Source organism: Canis aureus, chromosome 15 (genome assembly GCF_053574225.1).
Source record: "Canis aureus isolate CA01 chromosome 15, VMU_Caureus_v.1.0, whole genome shotgun sequence".
NCBI classification, from domain to species: Eukaryota; Metazoa; Chordata; class Mammalia; order Carnivora; family Canidae; genus Canis; species Canis aureus.
The window spans coordinates 34,342,744-34,359,041 of record NC_135625.1 but is presented as its reverse complement, the minus strand read 5'-3'; the positions used below and the strand labels follow the sequence as shown (position 1 = coordinate 34,359,041).

The following is a 16,298-nucleotide window of genomic DNA, read 5'->3' as shown; positions in this document are numbered from 1 at the left end:
TATTGATTCTAGTCCATGTTCTTCAATCTCCATCTCTGTTTCACCTATTATAAAGTGTCATAACTTCTTGCAACATCCTTCAGATGGTCTCCCCATGACTAACCCTTCTCACTGTACCCTACATTTTACCTAGAAAGATATTTTCCTTTTTCTTTAATGGAAATATAGTTGACACACAATGTTGCATTAGTTTCAGGTGTACAACATAGTGACTTGACAACTCTATATGTTATACTGTACTCACCACAAATGCAACTATTATCTTGTCACCATATAATGCTATTATAATACAATTTACTATATTCTTTGTGCTGTGTCTTTTATCCAGAATGATCTTCTAAAATCTGATCATGTTTCTAACTTGCTCAAAACTCTTCAAGCGTTTCCAAAGGTCTGAATATATAGAAAGAATCCCAATCAGAGCCTACAAGTTCCTAAAGGACCCTGCCAGCTCTTATGACACCATTTCATTGAATTTCCTTCTCCTACTGTCTCCTTAAGCTGTGACTACAGTTTTCTTTTCTCAAAACCTCTATGCCTCAACACAATGTGGGGCATATTTACACATGCTGTTCCATTCTCCTGAAAGACCATTCCTCACCCATCAACTCTATCACTTTGATTAAATGACTCCCATACATTATTTAAACATCGACCCCTTGCCTTGCACATACACATTTGCTAACTGGATAATGTTCCTTTGTCTAGACTTCAATAGTGCCATACTCTTTTTTTTTTTTGTAAGCTCTTATTTGAAATTACATTTAATTAATTAGGAGATTATTTGATTAATATCTGAATTCCTCATAGGACTATAAGTTTCATGACAGCAATGACCTATCACTCTAGAGTTGGAGCTGACTCTAACTCTAAGCCCATATACCGAGGAGAATGCTGATAAGTCCTGTTAACTAACAAAGAGAGAAAAATAGAAAAAGGAAGTAGTTTTATGAGGTAAGTGAAATGACTATGTGGGAAATTTTAGCACACATTTTGAAAATGTGGTACAGAGAGGTCATTACACTAGAGCAAGAGCTGAAGACCTGGAAAGGAATAAGATCCCTAAGAATTTTACCACAGTGTCCCCTCAATGCAGCCAGCATAACTGTGAGGGAATATGAAAATATACCAGTCCTTACTCCTCTCTCCATTACTCAACTGATATGGGCGAGAGGTATTTGGACACGTGTGCTGGTCTGAAAAAAATATTCAGCACATTTTATGCTCCCCTCTGCACACTCAACCCCATCTTACCCAATGTCCAGATTGAGAACTAGTATATAAAGAGAGAAGAAGGCTAAGGGTCAATTGTTCATAGTTAGAATCATAATAAAGATGATCAATAAAAAATTCATGAAGGAATGGTCAGAGAAATAGAAAAGGAGCAATATTATGTAGTGTCCTCAAAAGGAAGGGTTTTAAGATAGAATTTTAAAACAGAACTAGGGGGTGATCATTTCTATCCATCAAATATTACAGGAGACTTTGAACATGAAAATATGAACCACCGAGTTGAGCCACAGGGAACATCTTAGAGTCAATCTAAGAGTACATGGGATTTGCCCAGGGTGGGGACATGAAACAGAGAATCCAATGAATGATTTTTATCCTTATGTATATTGCTACATTAGTCACTCAACAAAGAAAATGGCCCTAGTATAATATCCTGGCTCTAAGAGAATTTCTGCTTAAACAGACACAAATTGTAACTATAGATTTAGGCATCCTAAAAGAGAAGATTTCACCATTAGCAAATCAAGGTTCAAATCACAAAATTTTCAAATCTCTCTGAGATTTAGTCACTTGATAATCATTTTATGGTCCCCCCCCCTTCTCCACACAAGCTGGAAAAATATAGTTCACTCCACAGATCTCAAGACATAAATGTCTTCTAGGTTAGTACCTCAGTTCCAAAACACGAGAACCATTATTCAAGAGTTTCAATTTCTCTACCTATTACTATACTGCTCTTTTGGGCCGTTAGTAAGCATAAAAAATGTTTTCTTATACCTATGCCTATTTAATAATCCCTTTCCAGCCATTCTTAGATTGCTACTTACAGAGAACATGGTCTCACACTTCATTACAAGGAAATTTTAATACCTTAACTCTTTGTAGAGGACCATCCACCAGTTCTTTTTCTTCCATCTAGAACAAAGTAAATCACTGTGAAATATATTTTAAAGCAAACAGGAAGTCAATATCAATATATTACTATTAATAATTATCCCAAATTTATAAAACATCATAGAGAAAACATGAAGCCTCCTTGGCTTCCAACTCCCAAAGAAGATTGATTGGTAGTAAATATATTTAATCTAGACCTAAACTTTTATGATAGTTTTAGAAAAACCTAGGGACATTATTGGTAATAAAATAAATCACATTTGATTTTTACCATATTCTCACTGCAAATAATACTCAATTCTACACTTCAGTTGTGTAAACATAGCCAGTAAATGTTCCTGGAAGAATGTATTTTCTAAACCAAATTGCAATTTTCCTTTAGTTATTAGGAAGTCTTAGCAATAGTGGACCTAGGTGGTGCAGTTAGTTAAATGTTGACTTTTAGTTTTGGCTCAGGTTGTGAGCTCAGGTTTGTGATATCAGGGTCATGAGACCGAACCCTGTGATAGGCTCTACACTCATCAGAGTTTGCTTGAGATTCTCCCCCTCTCCCTCTGCCCCTTCCACTCATGCTCCCTCTCTAAGTGAATAAATCTTTTTTAAAACGGAAGTCTTAGCAATTAAGAGCCATGTTCATAAAGGGAACTATATTTTTTAAAAAGAAAAAAGCCTAAGTTTAAAAGTTCAAAGAACTCTAGATTTCAAAAAGAAAAGAAAGTAGAGGAAAATAGATTTTGAGGCAATGGGAATGGTAGCGTGAACCCAAAGGGCAATGAGTTATGGTGTACCTCCCACCAGAAACTAAAAGAGAATCCCAGAAAAATTCTTCAGTGAGAGGAAAAGAGCCAACAGAACTTGTTGTGACTGAGCCAACAGAACTTGTAAACAATTTCCAGTGTTTAATTTAGTAAGAGGCAGAACTACTTCATTCATTATTCAGTCCAATTTATGCACAGATTGAAAGGCACCAAATAATATGTGTCCAATGAGAAAAGCTGGTCCTAAGGAATATAGCTGAGTAGAAATGGCTTGCTCCTGTAGAACAGCAGCTAGGGGTACCTTCTACTCTACGAGGTCATTGTCTGTGATATGTACCCCCTTTTGATTACTTCAAAAGATATTACACTTTAAAACAGGACATTAGGGGGAGGTGTGCCTTGGAAGCTCAACCAGTTAAGCACCTGACCCTTGATTTCAGCTTAGATCATGATCTCACGGTCATGAGATTGAGCCCCTGCTTAGGATACTCTCTCTCCTCTGCCCCTTCCCTGGCTCACACTTGCTCATTCTCATTCTCTCTCTCTCACAACAAACTAACAAAATTAGACACTGGGTAACTATAGTATATTATCAAGATAATGACCCATGGCAGAAAGGTCATCAGAAAGTCTCATAGGACTTGGATTAGACAACTTCTTAGGCTTTGAATTTCTGCCTTTTTATGTCCACTAATCTCTGATGCAATGCCAACATAAAATGTGTCCTAATTTCACTAAAATGTAGTTATTTTTAAGTGATTTAACATCCAGCCTACAAACAAAGAGAGAAACCTATTTTTTAGAGAAAGGTATTGCTTAAATTCCTAGAGCACAGTGATTAAAAATGTAGGTTTGAATCTTGACTCTATTATTGACTAATGATGTGACCTTAGCGAAGTTACTTCTCAGTAAATCAGTTTCCTCCTAAGTACAATAGGGATAATAGTACCTACTGCATGGGGCTATCTTAAAAATTAAATGAGATAACATTTGTATAAAGTGCATAGAAGAGCAACACAGTGTATACTATATTAGCATTTGTTAAATAAATAAGTAAAAATGCCACTGATACAAATCAGATGATGAGGAAGCTCTAAAGAATGAATGAAAATTTCTAGATAGAATGTTTTATTTAGAGGTATGTTTTTCTTAAATTCTTGTATTTAGTTTATATGTGTGGCAAAATCATGGGAAACAGGTTTACTCAAACACAACATTTGTCAATCACGCAGTGTGCCAAAGCCCTGGATCAGATGCATAGGTATATAAGTCAATGTTTTCCCTCACGGTACTTATAATCTATTTTGGGCCAATGGACAGTCATTGAAATTGAAGGCATATATACAATTTAAGTATATATTTCAGAGCAACCCACTGACTCAAAGCAACCTACTAACTAAAGAATTGTGATGAAAGTAATTTCAAGAGAAATTATAGAGAGGAAAAGGCGGTCAGACAAGCTAGGTAAATAAGATTTTATTAAGGAGGTGGGAAAAGCATTAGGAGCTGAAAAATTTGCAAGGTAGACAAGGCAGAGAAAGTTTTTCAGATGATTAGAATGATGTAAATATTAAGTTGAAACAAGAAAGCAAATGACATACTTGGGGAAGCAATGAGTGAAAACCGGTTAGAAAGAATGGTTCACGAACAAATAATGGAGACATGGTTTGAAAATGCATTTTAAATGTGCTTCCAATCTCCCAGCCCCCATATCCCCTTCCATTCACACACAAGAACCTGAGCTGCCAGGAGGAGAATAAAGCCAAGATTTCTGGTCCATTTGTGCAAACAAGTTCTGGCATATAGGATGAGGAAAGAACAGAGAGATTATGAACAACTGCCTTAAACAATCAAAACATTAACCATCTTCCAGCAGACATCCTGGGTATGAGATGTGGGTGAATCTGCAGGGATAAAACAGAAATCTGAGTAGATAAGATGGAGCCCCTTTGAGGGGATCTTGAGAATGTCAGGCTAAGGAGTTCCACTTTTATCACAGAAGCTATTAGAGCCACTGAAAGGTTTTTATTATTATTATTATTTGGGGGGTTTTAAAGATGGTAACTTGATAAAATAACATTAAGTCAAGGGACAAAGCACCATTTTTCAATATGAGACTTGTGAAAAACTAGTTGTTGCCAATAGTCTAACACAGAGTTATGTGAGTTATAATTCGCATAAAAATAGATCACGATTCTTTATAGCGCTTATATTTAAAATATCTCACATACATGGAATATTTAGATTGATTGTCTTAGGTAACATCTGGCAAACAAGAGCTATTCATTTCAGCTGACTCATTTTCACAAAATTTGCTTAGTAGCGTCTATATTTGATGACTGTATTTTTTCTTATAACTGCTTTATTGTGTTTAATAGTGCCAATATGTAAAATGAACTAATGGTTTAAAATTAATCCACTGGACATATAAAAGTAGTAAAATACAAAAACAGTATTATAAATGACATACTATGACATAAACTTGTCAAAGTAAATGGTGAAGAGGTTTACAGAGAGAGAACATAGTGAATCTGTGTGCAGAACAAAGTTCCCTACTAATACGTCATCTTCATAAGCAGCACAAAAGGAAAATTGCAAACAGGAAGTAGAATGATGAAAATCTCAAGATTGGACTTTGTGGACCAGCCTTCCATCATCCCTGGTTCTTGATGTGTTGTCTGTTACAAAATGTTGTCAAATAACAGTATGAAGTCACTGAAGCTTTCTTCTAATTTTCAAGGCAGAGTTCAAGTATATCTATCAAGTTTTTCCAAAACAAATGAAAAACAAAAGCTTTTAGTAAAATATTGCTATTTCTCCACTAAAAGCAGAGAAGAAACGCAAACTAAAAAGGTACCATTCAAAGTTGCAAATAAATCCAGTGAAAATTAGTAACATTATGGAGAAAGGCAGAATAAACCATTTGCAAAATCATTTATGAAACTGTTAGAATATGAATAGGTCAGTGGAATACAATGCAAAAGAACATTTACTATTTGTTACGTTTTTATTAGCAGATATTTTTCTTCAGAGGTGTACGAAATCAGAGATGTTCACAGTATAAAGTAGATCACATGTGTAAAAGGAGACATGATTGACAATTATTTATCACTAACACTAATGCCAGAAGGGAAGAGATTTCTTGTTTGTTAATAATTTTGTAAGCCTTGGTGTAGATAAATAGTGCATTAGGATTGTTATTGACTCAGTACCATCAATATGTACAACAAAGACACGAATGACAGAAACTACACCTCAGGGCAATCCAACACTGCTTTATTCACAGTTGTCAATGTAAGTGTGTCTCCTGAACTTGACTGGAGTTTGAAAGAAATAAGAAATGCTATAAATATGATCAGATCGTAGCCAAGAATTTCCAGCATGCTTTGTAAGAAAATGGGTTGATAATAGAAGATTCTGTTTCTTCATACTCAGGAATTCTAGCTGTCAAGAGTAAAGATCCTGAAATGAACACTAAGTGAAAAAAAAATCCAGTAAAAAAAGATTTCTTTAATTTACAATGACTTATCTAATTGGAACATTCAATATCTGGAGGATCCTGAATCTATTACTTCAGAGACAACATATAGTTTTTAACATTTAGGAAGAGAGAGGAAAAGTTCCTAAAAAGACCAATTTTTGATACAAACGGATTAGTTGAAAAGAATTTCTTTCTTACTATTTAAAGATACTTCATACTTATTGAAGAAAGAAATCAGTGCTATTGGCCATATTTGACACATTTGAATGTCAAAAATGAATATGAAGAAATAATTATAACAAATCCAACCAAAAAATCATTAGAAATCCATTGGTCAGTTATCTTAACATTTCACCCACTTTTGAGAAGGGCATGCCTTCAACCTAATTAGTTCCTGATAGGGTGCTGGATGTCTACAGTAGAAAATTCTCCATAATTTCTGAATCCTTGTATGATCAGAAAAACCAGAACTAGCTGAAGGACCACCCAGTATTTGCTGCTCTTCACAATGACTCTTTTTTATACTGTTTAACTTGTTTTAATCTTTCTTCACAAATGGTGAAAAATACTAAGGCACAGGCAAGGAATAATCATAATGTTGTGGCCAACAATATAAATATAGCTTCATCCACCAAAGCCACTGGATACATGACCCAGCCACTATGAAAACCATCTCTGTCTCCACCATGACCACCTCTGAACATTCCACCAGGACCATTGTGGTCTATGAGCCCCCCCTCTTCTTCCCTGTAGGCCATCAGGGCCATTTCTGCCACAGTCACTGCCCAAGGGTAAAAAGCATGGTAGAAGTAAGCCTTCAGGTTTTAAGGCCTTACACTGGTTGCTTCTATTCTCCAGGTGAAGTTCTGGTTTCCGCACCCTGGATTGGGGCACTCTCAGTCTCCAACCTGGTGCTGGTTATGTCTTTCTCCAGATGGATTCCTTCAAGAATCCTGGGCCTCTCTTGGGGGAAGTAACCATCTCTGTGACCTCCATAGCCTCTCCTGAGACCTCCTGGGGCCCCTGGACTTCCACGGAGGGGTAGCAACATTCCTCTACCCTCATGGGGAGTTATACCACCCTGCATGCTGTTCATCAGAGGCTTCTCCCAAGCAAGAGAAACCTGAAGTTTTCTCCCTTGAAAACCATTCCCATAAAACCAGTCCAGAACAGCCGTGGCAGTTCCGGAGTCTTGTAGAACACTGTAGCATAGCCTTTGGGCTTTCCTGTTTCCTTGTCCGAGTAGATACATATCATGAGTTGTCTGATTCTCTTGTTCACCTTAACAACTCCATCCTGCCTAAAGTCCACCAGATCATCTCGAGTCATGCTGCCATTTAAGCCTTGCACATAAATTGCACTGTTATAAGAATCTCTATCTGGATCTACAGATGGGTCTAGATCAAGATCCATGAGTCCACCAAGCTTATTGAGGCCATCTTGCTCTCCAGCACCTGTTCCACTGTGTCCTCCTTCCCATCACCTCTGCTTATGCCTCCACAAATTCCCCCTCTTCCTGTGCCATTGTTGTCAGGGCCACTCATGCCCCGGTTCTCTTCTGGTCCAGAAAATCCTCCAGACTTCTGCCTATAAACATCCATGCCACTGGGGTAGTCCTGTCAAAATGAACTCTGCTGCCTGCAGCTGCTACTCTGTTTGTCATATTAACTTGGAGCCTGGCTGTAGGATTCAGTTTGTGGGGTGGTGGATAATTAGTGGGTGGCTGCTCCCCTTCGCTGCTTTGTTGACCATAACTATTCTGTTGTCCATAGCCGCTTAACTGCCCATAGGTGTTCTGCTGAGAGTAACTTTTCTGATCATAACTAGTCAGTTGTGTAGAGGATTAGCTTGTAGGAGGATAAAATGGTGGTGCCATGACTGGCTGCACAGGATAGCTCCCAGGTACCTGGGGATAACTATAGTTACTCTGTCCACATCCTAGGCTGGACTAGTTGTAACCCCCTGTGCTAGGTTGAGGTTGACTAGTTTCAGCAGGTTTGTTATCGTCCTGTGGTCTTGCAGGTGTGGTGCCTGCCCGCTGCTCCCCAAGAGCAGGGTAAGCAGGCTGAGTGCCATATGCAGACTGAGCTGTACCGGAGGCCTGGATGGTAGTGACCATAGCAATGGTGGTATCATAAGCACCAGTGCCATACTCCTGGACAGGCTAACGTTATGCCTGGAGGATAGTTGGAGTAGTAATAACCAGTGGGAGGCTGTCCATGAGAAGTTGTATTGTCAGTCTGCTTACATCAGTGGGCTGTCCATAGGTTCCATAACTTTGCCACCCATATGCCTGGATGGTCTGTGCATATTCTTGAGTGGGCTGGGTGGTATAATCACTGTAGCCCTGCTAGGGTGCAGTTTGCCTGTAGGTACTGTAATCCATGGATGCCATTTTCTCTCCTTCTCTATTATTCTCACAATGACTTTTAAGTTAGGTCTTTCCAATTTAGTAGAAATAAAGCATAAATGAAGAAATAGACTATACGGAATCTACTGCTCAAACTCTGTTAGGGCTAGTTATCTACATCCTCATGTAAGAGGAAAGTTGCAATATACTTGTTTTTTTTCATTATTATCAGTTATAATTATTATAAATACTCATAATTGCTATTATTACCATTTTAAAATCGTTTACTATTGTTTTAAAATTATGAAAATACTTTAAAATTTTACATATAACTCATAAGTTTCTACCTGAGATATCTAGTGGTTTACAGATGCCAAAAGATGGAGAAACTGATGTATAGGATGGACTGGAGGAAGAAAAATGGTAGGCAGGGAGATGAAAAATAAGTCCAGTAGATTAGTAGAGATCTGAGATGGAGATGCTGGAAATGAACCAAAAAGATAGCTTCAAAACATACTAAGAAAACAGAATTTTGGGATATTCTGACAGAATCAATATGCATAATACGAGAGGAATCTTTAAGGAAGAGGAGTCATTAAGGAAGACTTTGAGGTTCCAAGATGGGAGGAATAGTTATCTCAACAAAAACAAGGGAGTCAGCAGGGGACACTGGTTTATCCTAAAATTGAATATTTCAGTATAGGCCTGTTGGGTTTGAAGTTAACATGGTAATGTCTAGGTAAAGAAGAATATTCTATATAAAAGTAAAATAACACTTGTATAAAGATGCTTCTCAAATGTTTGAGGACTACTGGTTTTCTGAATGACTGTAAGCAAATTACATTGATCATTTGCCTAACAAACTGGCTTCATAAACAGACAAAGATAAATAGCAGCTCATCCCCTGAATTAGTATGGTCAGGATTAATGTAAACAGTGTATGGGAATAACTATTACTACTAAATATTGTAGCATAGAAACATAAGAATTTAATCTTCATAAATAATAATATTTGTCTCTATTTTGAATTATCAAGAGACATAAATCTTTAAGGCTTTCAGGATTTCATTTGTACATTTTCACTGATATTTTCCAGTATTTTTTTCTGTAGAAACAGATATGAAATTTTCCTCAAGAGTTGGCAGCAATACAAACACAGCTTCATAATCACTGTGAACCGTTGTCTGTTTCCCTTCACTTGAGCACTTGCCTTTCTTAGATAATTAACAGCCATAAGTAACACACACAAGCAAATATACACACCCCCATGCCAGATTCTCACCCACTGATCTCATATTTCCCACAAAGTAAAAACAGTTGAGATGGAGTCATGATTAATATTTTTTTAACTTTATAGTAAAATTAAAGTTGGAAAACAAAAGGTTTGCTGCTAAATGCATTGGAGAATTTTCCAATAGTTTGATATTTATTTCTAAAATACATAGTAAGCTAATTTCATCTCCCACTAATATGCACATATGGCATGCCAAGAGAGGATAATGCTATCGAATGCCTTGTTCTTTGGACCTCTTGATCATTGGACTCTAGTCAGAGAACAGGGTTTACTATATGGAATTAGTTCCTCCAGATATCTGGCAAATACAAAGTAGGTCAGAAACCTGCAAAGATGAAGGGAAACCCAGGCTGGATTAAGGGTAGAGAGTGAGGGGTGATGAGGAATTATTCAGGCATTAACTGTGCAATGTTAACATTAACTCAACAGTTGATTTCATTACCAGGGAGGTGAGTTCAAAACTCCTAATCTTTTACCAAACAGTGATAATTATCCAAAGAATGGGCAGACATCGGTCAGGATACCTTCTTTAGCTAATGCAGACATGCTCAGCTGATGAGTGTACTGATGTAACACATGAAAAGTTATAAGAAAAATCACATACAGTGCATCACCTCAGAGCTATTTAATCCCCAGCTCTATCATGGAATCAATGGGTAAGCTCTCAAAGGTCACTCTTTTTGAGGTTGGTCTCCTTTCTTGAATAAATACTGACATGAATGCACCAATCATCCAGGAATCTATTGCAAGGGAGATATTGTGCAAAATGAGTATTAAACAAATATAAGAGCTAGGAAGGGTTAAATTTAAATGTGAGTATATTTATATGGTGGCATCCAGTCTCACGGGATACTTTTTTCATCTAGCGTGACTTTAGGCCACTTTATCTGGGCAGTCACCTATACTTAGAAATAGTTAACTAAAAAGATCCAGAGAAATTTACACTCACTAAAAGCTAGCTTATCTGATTACCCAGAGAAACAAGCATTGGATGAGCCATAAGTACCCTAGAGATATTTTGTCAGGATTGGGAATTAGAGTTTCACTTTCTGTCTTCTTCTTCATTTTCAAACTGTCTCATTCCCTAAAAAGTCAACCTATTCTCCCTTCCCACTGTTCCTCACAGCACTTGTGCGGAAACAGCCATCATTGACAATCCCAACTCTGGGAAATATGTTTGCACTAATATCAAGTACATCCTGTAAACACTTAATATTCAACTTCAGGAAATGAAGTCCTCCTTTAAAAACTAACCCGGTAGAATACACTTCTGTCTCAACTTAGTCTCCACCTCCTGGTTCTCTTTTGATCCAGAGCTGGGTAGGCGGGGAGGCGGAAGGGGTTGGACAGCCGGGGGTCTCAAGCCAGGCTTTGGAAACATGGAGGTCTGAGCATCATTCCTCTGCCTCTTGCAGTTCTGTGACATTGTGAGGACTCCCTCAAATCTCTGAACCTCCCTTCTGAAGTGAGGATAATAATATGACTGGCAAGGTGACTGTATCAGAAAAATGCCTGTGTGGTGCCCAGTAGAGAATCTGATACATGGTAGGTATGGAAAAAAATCCTATTATAATTATATGTATACAGATGCAGAGCACTGAAAGGAAAAGATGATATACACAATGAAGGGCTAAAAGCTAGTACTGTTCCTAAACTATTTCAGAAAACTCAGCACCAAAAGCAATTTTCTATTCAACTGTCAGGTGCCCTATAATGTGAGAACACATCACATAACGATAGAGTTGAAGTGCTCCTGCTGTGGGGGTGTCTCAAGGGGTCTGTAGCAAACCTCTTCTGGTAGAATTATAGGATTTCTCTTTCAAGGACTCTCTTTTGAGCCTTTGGAATGCATATAAAAGATCCAATCAGCTTCATAACAACCAAAGAATTAGCTGGCTTGAAGGAACATTTGTTCATTCCTCACTTTTTTTGTCAGTGAAGGTCAAAAACTCCACATTGAATTATCTGAAATGACAAGCACACAGGATACTCAGTAGTACATTTCCCACTTGGGTGTGGGAGGTCTGGGCAACCATACTCTCTCCCTTTAGTCTAGTACCTGGCATAATTTTTGCATGCCCCTAAATTATGTGATGACTGAATGGACCAGGACTCAGGGTACTTTGGGGACAGTAGACATTCACCAAGTGCACACTTGGATAACTCTTGACAAATAGATCCATATAGGCCCCATTAAGAAAGTGTGGGGTTTTTTTCCATAAACATGAAGGTTCTCATATTTTGCCACGAGTTTTATTATCTTGGGAAATAGCTTTCTAACACTCAAGACAAATATTTCCAGCATTGCAAAAGGAGCTCCAGTTTGAAAGCTGAGCCTTTCCAGATGTGCTTTAGAGCCCAGGGAGGATCTTCAACCACAGTCTATCCATGGCTTTCTCCGTAAAAAGAGCTCTATTAAGATGGGTAGTGAATTCCTCTCGTATGATATTTCACATAGCTGTTCAACACAAATTTCTCTTTTATTGATGCCCCTTCAAATTCTGGGAGTCTTAATGAGTCTCCACTGGTTGGTAAATTTGGCTCAATAAAAACAGTTTGGTCTATCTACACCATCACCGAACCATTAACAGGAACTTTCCTGAATTCTTGGTCTTCTCTATTTTCTCCCTATCTCAGGCCTGAAAATTTATATATGTTATAGCATATTCTCACATTAAGTTGTAAGTATCATAAGACTAGTCTTTTATACTAATTTATGGGACTCAATATAGTATGATTGAAAGAGCCCTGGGATTGGGAGGTAAAGGAGCTAGTTTCTGATCTGAAGATGTATATGCTATGATCTCACCTTTTAAAACAACAACCAAAAAGCCTACATATCTATAGTATATATGTATATAAGTATTATGAATGCATGTGTGTATATATACATACATGTATTATGTATATGAGTGTGTTTACCACATACATATGTGTATTATAAGTATGAATTTGTATGTATCTCAAGTATATGAGTTTTGGTGAAAAAACGCAGATATATTCTAGGTTGACATAATTTTACTGTATGACATAATTTTTCCTGGTGTATGTTTATGAGGTGAGGGTGATAACGATGTAGGAGATCATTAGGAGGAGAAAAGTGTAAACTAAACTAAAAGGAAAAAAAAATACTAGAAATTCTCCTAAATCTCTCCCTGCCAATTTGTATATAAGATATATTTGCTCATCTCTATAAAATTATACTTTATGTATGTGCACATGTAAACAAATTTTTAAAACAGCTTAATCTATCACCCTTTCCCAGTTAGGGGACTCAGTCATTTTCAGCGCTGGTAGTTTGGGCTCTGGGACAGAGTGTGAGCTATATAGTCTGCATGCATTTCTAGGACCTGTCAAACAGTACCAGGATGGGATGTAAAGTGCATGCCATCAAAATAAATAATTTTATTCTAGTGCTGTCCTTTATTATACCAGTTCTGACTGAGTCTAGAAATAGCAAAGTTCAATAAGAGAACTGACCCAGGACTGGGGTAGGGGGGTTGTAAAGAGATTGAGTTGAAAGTTCAAGGGAGCTGGTGAAAGAGAAATTCAAGTGACTGACTATGAGGTCCTGAAAATGAAGCCTAAAGTAGCTTGGAAACAGGGAGAGAATAAAAGATTCAAAACTGGGAGTACAAAAGTGGTCAAGAGCAGGTAGGCTCAAGAGAAAAGATGGGATATGAGAGGTTCTTGTTGAGAGAGCATACATAGTAGATGCGGCTGAGAAAATAGATTCCTGTGGGCATATGGAGACAAAGGTCCATGGAAAAGCCAAGATCAAGGAACTGTAAAGTTAGGTTGTTTAATGGGTCACTGCAAGCAGATGAGGAAACCACACGCAAGCATCTCCAAGTAAGACCAAGGACCTATTGCCTAATTCACTTATGGCTGTCCATTAAGGACATTTCCAGGGCCATAAACGTGAGTTATGAGGAGGAATAAATTACATGTAGCTCAATGGCAAGATCCACCAAAGAGAACAATTTAGGGGAGAACATGGACATAGTTTAGCAAATATCTGAAAATTCTAGTGGGAAAGGAGAAAGCTGCCTGGCCAATCACCCTTTACAGGCCACTCCCCTCCTCCAATTACATATGTGTATATGTGCTAGGGGAAAGGAAATTGGGCTGCAGGGAACCAGTGTCCTTAAAGAAGACCTAGGTTGCAAATGCAAGGAGAAAATGTTGAGAATGTGGAGGATCTGTTAACAACCCCACAGGCACAGAGCTAAGTCAGCAATAGAGGAGGAGAGTGGGCCAGCAGACCTAAAGGAGATAAAAATTGAAGTTTGCCAAAAAAAAAAAAAAGCTTACAATGCCAAGGGAGATTAGAGATAAGGAAAAAATATGTAAATGGTTAGTCTGAAGATTCCCTAAACAGTTTTCAAGCCTTAATAATAGATTAAGGCTCAAGAAGATGGTAGAACCTGGTATGATCCCTAAGGTTTCAAATGGTCTACATCTATGTTCCTGCATTTGAGGAGAACAATGGGTAGAACTACTATACCCACCACTTACATAGAGTGTCCAGGCAGGACAGCAGATCTGCAGGTCAAGAGCCCTCAAAGTAGTGCAAAGTAACAACTCAAGTGATAAGTCTGAAGTGAAACAAAGCAAAGAAATTGATAGTTGAACTGCTGCTAGAAGCTCACATGACATGCTCAGTCCTGATCCTGCTATCTATTGTAGAAACTGAGAACTTTCCTTAAGCACCATTACCTTGTTCAGGCTACCCACCAGAACTCTTTCTCCCCCTTCCCTTAACTTTGACATGACAGCCAGGTAAACCAAATTTGTTGTTGTTGTTATTGTTAGTTCATTTATTTACATTTAAATTCAAGTAATTAACATATAGTTTATTATTAGTTTCAGAGATAGAGGTCATCGATTCATCGGTTTTATATAATAGCCAGTGCTCATTACACCATGTGCCCCTCTTAACGTTCATCACCCAGTTACCACTTTCATCCATACCACTCCCTCCCCCCCAGTGACCCTCGGTTTGTTTCCTATGATTAAGAGTCTCTTATGGTTTGTCTCCCTCTCTGATTTTGTCTTGTTTTATTTTCACTTTTCCCTCCCTTCCCCTATAATCTTCTGTTTTGTTTAAGTAAATCAACATTATTAAGAGATAGAAAAGGGTAGCTCTGTCTACAGGGTATGAAGAAATGGAGTCGAGGAAAACGAAGACTTGGAAACATTTAAGTAACTGATATTTGGAAAACCAAAGAGCTGCCATTAGCCCTTTTCTCCATTATATCCTGAAAATAGTCATTAGCTAAATCTGAATTTACTGAGACATTCATATTTTCAGAACCAGTATGGAGGATGAATGATTGTTTCACTAGCCAATAGGTCAGACCATCACATTTTTTTACAGCCATGCCAGTAATATAGTTAAAGTTTAAAAGATAGGCTAGGGATCCCTGGGTGGCGCAGCAGTTTAGCGCCTGCCTTTGGCCCAGGGCACGATCCCGGAGACCCGGGATCGAGTCCCACGTCGGGCTCCCGGTGCATGGAGCCTGCTTCTCCCTCTGCCTGTGTCTCTGCCTCTCTCTCTCTCTCTCTCTCTCTCTCTCTCTCTCACTGTGTACCTATCATGAATAAAATAAAAAAAATTTAAAAGATAGGCTAGACAGCTACTTATAGTATACCATTAATAGCCCCAAAGGAAATTGCTATATATTTGTCAATTATTTTATGTATGCTTCATTATGTGTTTGTCATGTATTTGTATTTTTTGTTGGTTATTTTATATCTGCTTAATTAGGGTAAACAAATCAGTGCATCAGAGACTCACTCAGTGTAGACAATATCAGTTTGCCTACCCATGCCTCAGTTTTACAACAATAAAATACAAACACCACTAGGAATGTTTTGCCTGACTGATCCTTGTCAAACACACTGTTACCACTCTTCTGCCTTGGAGACACACATGCACACACACCCCTTAAAAACTGTCAGAAATAAGAGAGATATCCCAGTTCTTGAATGGGTGTTTTTGGCTGCCTTATTGACTTTTTCTGAAATAAGGATCTTAAGATAGAAAAAGGCAAACTAAGTTTTCCTCTTTGTAAAGGAGTGAGCAAAGGGGGGGTGGAAAGGGTGGAGGAAACGAGAGGGAGTGAGAAGGAGCAAGAGGGAGAGAAGGGGAGAAGGAGAGAGGGAGGGGAGAGAGGGAGGGAGAGAATCAGATTGGATTCATGGGTATACGAGAATATGCACATGTAGTGGTTAGGTATTCGTATGTCTTGTAAAATGAGCTTCCATCCTTCCTATCTAGAACTA

At 38.0% G+C, this 16,298-nt stretch overlaps 1 protein-coding gene and 1 pseudogene across 9 annotated transcripts in view; both read right to left on the bottom strand.

Annotated features, from left to right (window-relative positions):
* NRG1 (neuregulin 1) overlaps positions 1-16,298 on the bottom strand; it is a 1,069,619-nt gene that overhangs the window by 708,960 nt on the left and 344,361 nt on the right. The gene's annotated exons all lie outside the window — the stretch shown is intronic.
* LOC144285104 (RNA-binding protein EWS pseudogene) lies at positions 6,957-8,761 on the bottom strand (annotated as a pseudogene).